The following is a 6166-nucleotide window of genomic DNA, read 5'->3' as shown; positions in this document are numbered from 1 at the left end:
ACTCCAGGGGGTAGAAATTAGGGACAGTTGTATGAAATGATGCCTCTTAGTTAGCCTTCTGTGATGGGGCTGGTTGTTTTACAAACTTAGAACATATGATACTTAGCATCTTTTTTGTCACGTTTTACCTTAGCCACAATTCTAGGACAACAGGAAAAATCCTGCTTGGCATCCTATAATGATAATAATAATAATAATATTTCCACATTCTGAAGGGAATAATACCCTCCCATCCCCGAACAAGGTCACACAGAAAGTTGGTGCAAAGCAGGCTGGGAGTATAAGTGCAAACGAGCAGATACACACAGCTCCTCTGAGAAGGGCTCCCCTACCTACACCACCCAATGCCTGTAGAGGACAGAAATACATCATAAAGGTTGAAAATATAATTCCAAATACTTGAAGCTCAAATGACAATCACGAATCACCCCAAGCTCTGTCCCACAGCTCCAGGCATGTGATCTTCCAGTTCTTGGAAAGTGCTTCTGTAGGGAAAACATGCCTACCCGTGAGAAGTTTCATCTCCACCTGCTACTGGGTTTATTTGCATTTCAAAAATGCAAGGAGCCGATTATCTCTCTGATCTCCAGAGCAGAGGGTAAAAGGAAATCCTCTGCCTCCCTCTGGGCAGCCCACTGGGAGCCCACCGGGGTGGGCAGAGCATGATTCCCAGAGACAGCTGTGTCTCCAGGAGGGCAGGAGGGAGCTGGGGACAGAGGCTGTGGGAAGGGGCGTGGTGTGGTCCTGTCTTAAAATCCAAGAACGGCGCTGCCTCTCTGCTTTCAGGCTCATACATAGAGATCTGAGCAAAGAGCCCCTCTATGATTGTGGTCTTTTTTGTTGTTGTTTAAATTTGGGAGAGACCACATCTTGTTGAAAACACTATTTGCTGGAAACAGATTAATTACTTCCCAACAGCTATGTTGCCCTCTCCCTTCTCATGTCAGGGTAGCCTGACTGAGGGTACCAGATACTAATTCCAAAGGATGCTTCTCAAGAGGGGCACACACCAGAGAAGTCACATTCCCCACTAAGACAAAGGATATTACAGTTCTATTTTTGTGAAAAATCTACCAAAATTAAAATATCAACCCCAAACTTAAAATGCACATACTCTTTGACCAAGTAATTGTCTCTCTGTTAGACAGCCTTGTTTATATTCGCAAAAGGCTGTGATCAACCAAATAGGGCCAATGGTTAAATCCACTATGCTGCATTCATGTAATGGAATATTGTCTTTAAAATAGAAAGATATGTGTTAATATAGAAAGCTCTCCAAGATGTAATGGAGGGGAGGGGAGTGAAAATAAGATACACAGCAGTATTAGGACTTCTAGTTCTGCCACAATGGTGAACTAAATTAATGCAACCATTTCATCTCCAACCCAACTACACTCCCTAGAAGACATTAAAATTCTCAATAAAATAAAACCTTCCTGGGAAGCGGCTGTGGCTCAATCAGTTGGGCTCCCACCTACCATATGGGAGGCCCTGGGTTTGCATCCCTGGACCTCCTTGTGAAGGCAGTCTTGCCCATGCACAGCGGAAAGCTGACCCAGCAAGATGACACAACAAAGGGAGACAAGAAGACGCAGAAAAAATGCACAGCGAATGGACACAGAGAACAGAGAGCAAAAAACAAGCTGCAAGGGGCGGGGCATAAATAAATTTAAAATATAAATAAATCTTTAAAAATACATATATATATAACCTTTCCCTCTCAAAAAAACAGAACAAAACCAAAGCTAAGCTTACAACACAAAGAGAAAGAGATACGTAAGTTCCAAACACAAAGAAGGAGTTTAAAGACAGTGAGTTAGATACAAGGGCAACCTGCTGAGGAATCTGATCTCTACCTGGTTCATGACAGCAGGGGGTTGAAATTTTCAAGTCCATGCAGCGGCTTAAGCTGAAACTGAGCCTGTGCGAGGAGGGGAACTGAAATTGAGATCCACACTTCCTGAAGGGCTGAGCTCTCAGAAAAAGAACTTAAAAATTCCACCAGCTAGAACAAGGAGATGATAAAGAATCTTATCTCTGCTTGTGCTAGATGGAAAAAGGATTTTTCTCATAAGAACATAAGCCTATGCTGCACAAAAATGTGTATATATGGGAATATATACAATCCCCATAGTATAAAAATCCTCAATCCAAGAAATTGATATACAATTGCCCTATACTGTTAGATATTTTTGGAGGGCACAGAAGAAAAATGCAAAACTGCTCTGGAGAAATTCTACAATCCAGGTGCCACAGGTCCACCCAGGAGTAAACAATCCCCAGTGATAGTGAGTACACAGAAAAATAACTACAAACTATTTCAGGTAATAATCCACCTAGGGGGTCACAAAACAAACAAGAGCTTTAGCACCCACAAAAACTTGAGATAAGAGGGTAATCTGTACAAGACCTTAAAAGAGCTTTAAGGGGAACAGATGTAGCTCAGTGGTTTAGTGCCTGCTTCCCATGTACAAGGCTCTGGGTTTGATCCCTGGTACCACAGAAAAAAACAAAACAAATTTTAAAAACCAACTCTTATTGGGGAGCAAATGTAGCTCAGTGGTTGAATACCTGCTTCCCATGTATGAGGTCCTTGGTTCAATCCCTGATACCTTCTCAAAAAAAACCAAAAAGCTTTAACTGAGTGCAGGTATAAAATAAAAGGATAGAAACTTTATGAAAAGGAAGAATTCTATGGGGGGAAACTAAGAAAATATTTTAAAAGAATGAAATTTGACTTTCAGAAATGAAGAATATATTAATTAAAATGAAAAACTCAAAGTAGGCTTCAGTTTAAAGTACATACTAAGGCTACCTAAAATTATCAGTAACACTTTTAGGACATCCAGAACACTGTTAGATCTTTGCTATAGTTTATCTCTTTCCTCTTTTTCTGCTTTATAATATTTTTCCCTTCAAGATATATTATAATTTCCACAAGGCATTGCTATCATTGTTGCTTTAAACAGTCAAAGTTTTAAAAATATGACTCATATATTTACTCCTTCCAATTTTGTTCAATTATTTCTTCTTATTCTCTCATGAATTCATCTGCAAATGATATTCCTCCAGCCTGAAAAAAACTCATTTCCTGTGGTGTGAGTCTGCTGGTCAAAATTCTTGGTTTGTGTGGGGATGTTCATTTTGAGTGATATTTTCTCTGGGATACAGTTCTAGGTTGGCAATTATTGTGTTTTAGAACTTTAAAGAGGCCATTCTTTATTTTCTTGCCTCTATTATATTTAAGTGATTTTTCATTCTCATTTTTGTTCCTCTGAAGGTAATTTGGCTTTCCTTATGGACTACTTAAAAGACTTTTTTTTCAACATTGATGTTCAGAAGTTTGACTATGATCTTAGCTGTTTTATTTTATGTTTTGAATATGTTGGTATGAGTTTTCTGTTTTTCTTGAGTATGTGGATTAATGTCTTTCATCCAGTTTGGAAATATTTAAACTATTTTTTCTTCCCATATTTCTTCTGCCTGGTTTTCTCTCTTTCCTTCTTCTGGTACTTCAATTATATATATGTTAGGCCCTTTGACCATATTCCACAGTTCTCTTATGCTTGGCTTTGTGTTTTCCATGTTTTTTTCTCTCTCTGTGATTTGGTTTATATTTTTTCTAGTTATTTACCTTTGCATTTCCTCATTCTACTTCTGCTGTTAAATGCATACAATTAGTTCTTAACTGAAGATTTTCTATTGTACAGTTCTGGAAGGTCCATTTGATTCTGGCTACCAAAATCATTGCATGTCAATCTCTCTTGCAAACATAGAAGTAAAAGTCCTAAATAATAATACTATAATTTTAAATAATAATAATAAGCAAATCATATAGTAGGGTTTATTCCAGGAAGACCAAATTGATTTAACATTTAAAAATCAGATATATACTTTATCACATAAAAAGAAAAAATTATACTATTATGTTAAAATAGCATAAAAAGTATTTGATAAAATTCAAAACCCATTCATGATTTAAAAATAAAGAAAAGATCAGCATGCTTGGAATTATTTTTTACTCTGAAAAACAGTATCTTTAAAAAATGTGCATCTAACCTACTTGATGAAATATTGTACACTTTCCCTGTGACAATGGGAACAAGATAAAAATGTCTACTATCGGGCGAAGAACCGCTGCGCAGGCTGAAGAAGCTGCTGCGATGGGGAACGCAAAGAGCGAAGGGGCTTACTTCCAGAAGGCCAGTCTGTTCTGGCTCATGGTCATCACCCTCTCCATGGGCTACTACACGTGGGTTGTCTTCGGGCCTCAGAGTATCCCCTATCAGAGGCTTGGGCCTCTGGGACCCTTCACCCAGTACTTGGTGGACCACCATCCCACCCTGCTGCGCAATGGGTTTTGGTTTGCCTGGCTGATTCATGTGGGAGAGTCCTTGTATGCCATGCTATTTTGCAGGTCTAAAGGTATCACAAATGGTCAGGCTCAGCTCCTCTGGTTCTTACAGACTTTATTCTTTGGAATAGCATCTCTCTCCATCTGATGGCTTACCGACCAAAGCATCAAAAACAAACTTAAAGAAAATATCCAAAAGTTTTCTTTTACATTCGATGCCACCTTTTGTGGTAGATGCTTTGTTTACTTGATTTTCTATCCTTCGGTGCTCCTTAAGACCCTCTATTTTTCATTATTCTTTTATATTCCCCGGTTGAGCTTGAGTAGACCAATTGTTTCTAACAAGAGAATAAAGAAAAGATTTTAATAAAAAAAAAATATCTACTATCATTACCTCAAATCCATTGTATTGAAAATCTTAGCCAGAGCAAAAGAGCAAGAAAATAGAAATAAAAGGCATGAAGATTGGAAAAGAAGTAAAACTGTCTTTATACACAGAAGACAAAATTGCGTAAGTAGAAAATACAAGAGATATTACAAAGAAATTATTAGAATTAATACATGAATTTAATAAGGTCAATGAATACACATTCGATTTACAAAATTGAATATATTTTTAAGTACCATAACAAACAATTTAAAAATTAAATAAAGAATAATGTAATTTATAATAGCATCAAAAATATCCAATTCTAGAAGTAAATCTAGTGAAAGAAGTGCAAAACTTCTATACTGAGAACTACAAAATATTGCTGAGAAATTAAAGAGGATTTAAATAAATAGTTCATATTCATAATTTAGAAGACTTAATCTAGTAACAATATTAATTCCCCTCAAATTGATCTATAGTATCACAGAAACCCCAAGCAGAATTCTGGAAGGTTTGGAAAGAGAAGCTTGACACACTAATTCTAAGATTTATATAAAAGCAAAAGATCCTAGAATAGTCAAGAAAATCTTAATGAAGAACAAATTTGGAGGCCTAAGACTGTCATATTTGTTTATTATTAAGTTTCAGTAATTATGAATATGTGGTGTTGGTGAAAAGATAAAGAGATAAATGAAAGAAAATAGAGATTCAGAAACAGCTATAGATCCTCATACATATAATCACTTATTTAGGGCAAAGGCCCCAATGTAACTTAAGGGTGAGAAGAATGATTTCTCAATGTAAGGTCATGAAGCAATTGGATATTCACATGAAATAAAAGTATCACAACTCCTATCTCATATAAAAAAATAATTTGAGGTGGATCACATACCTAAATATGAAAAGCAAAAAATGAAGTTTCTAGAATAAAATATTGGTGAATATGTTTATGCTTCCGGGGTAGGTGATAATTTCTTAAAGGGGCCTGTATTAGTCAGGTTCTCTAGGGAAACAGAATCAACAAGGGATAGCTGTCAATAGTACGCAGCCGTGGTGATGCACAAGTCTGGGTTCCGTAGGCGGGCTGCAACCAGGAGCTCGGATGAGTTCTTGGAGACAGTGGCTGTCCAAAAACAAGCTGGGAAGTTCTCACTCAATGCTGGAATCACTTCCCCTTTTAAGGCATTCAGCAGATTGGATAAAGTGTCACTCATTGCTGATGGCACTCTCCCTCACTGATGTAATTGTAATCAGCTATCTATGATTTACCACTGCCATAAAAGTCAATGGTGACTAAAGTCCATAAAAGCCCTTATATTGCAGTTAGCCCAGTTCTCGCTTGACCAAACAACTGGGCACAATTACCTGGCTGAGTTAACACATTAGTCTAACCATCACAGGGACACAGAAATCACTAACTGTCAAAGAAAAAATAAATAATT

General features: G+C 37.2%; 1 pseudogene; it reads left to right on the top strand.

Annotated features, from left to right (window-relative positions):
• The first annotated feature begins 4163 nt into the window (after window positions 1-4163).
• LOC101416994 (transmembrane protein 254 pseudogene) lies at window positions 4164-4502 on the top strand (annotated as a pseudogene).
• The last annotated feature ends 1664 nt before the right edge of the window (window positions 4503-6166 follow it).

This window comes from Dasypus novemcinctus, chromosome 12 (genome assembly GCF_030445035.2).
Source record: "Dasypus novemcinctus isolate mDasNov1 chromosome 12, mDasNov1.1.hap2, whole genome shotgun sequence".
Lineage (NCBI taxonomy): Eukaryota > Metazoa > Chordata > Mammalia > Cingulata > Dasypodidae > Dasypus > Dasypus novemcinctus.
The sequence above is the reverse complement of the archived record's forward strand: the minus strand, read 5'-3'. Positions and strand labels throughout refer to the sequence as shown.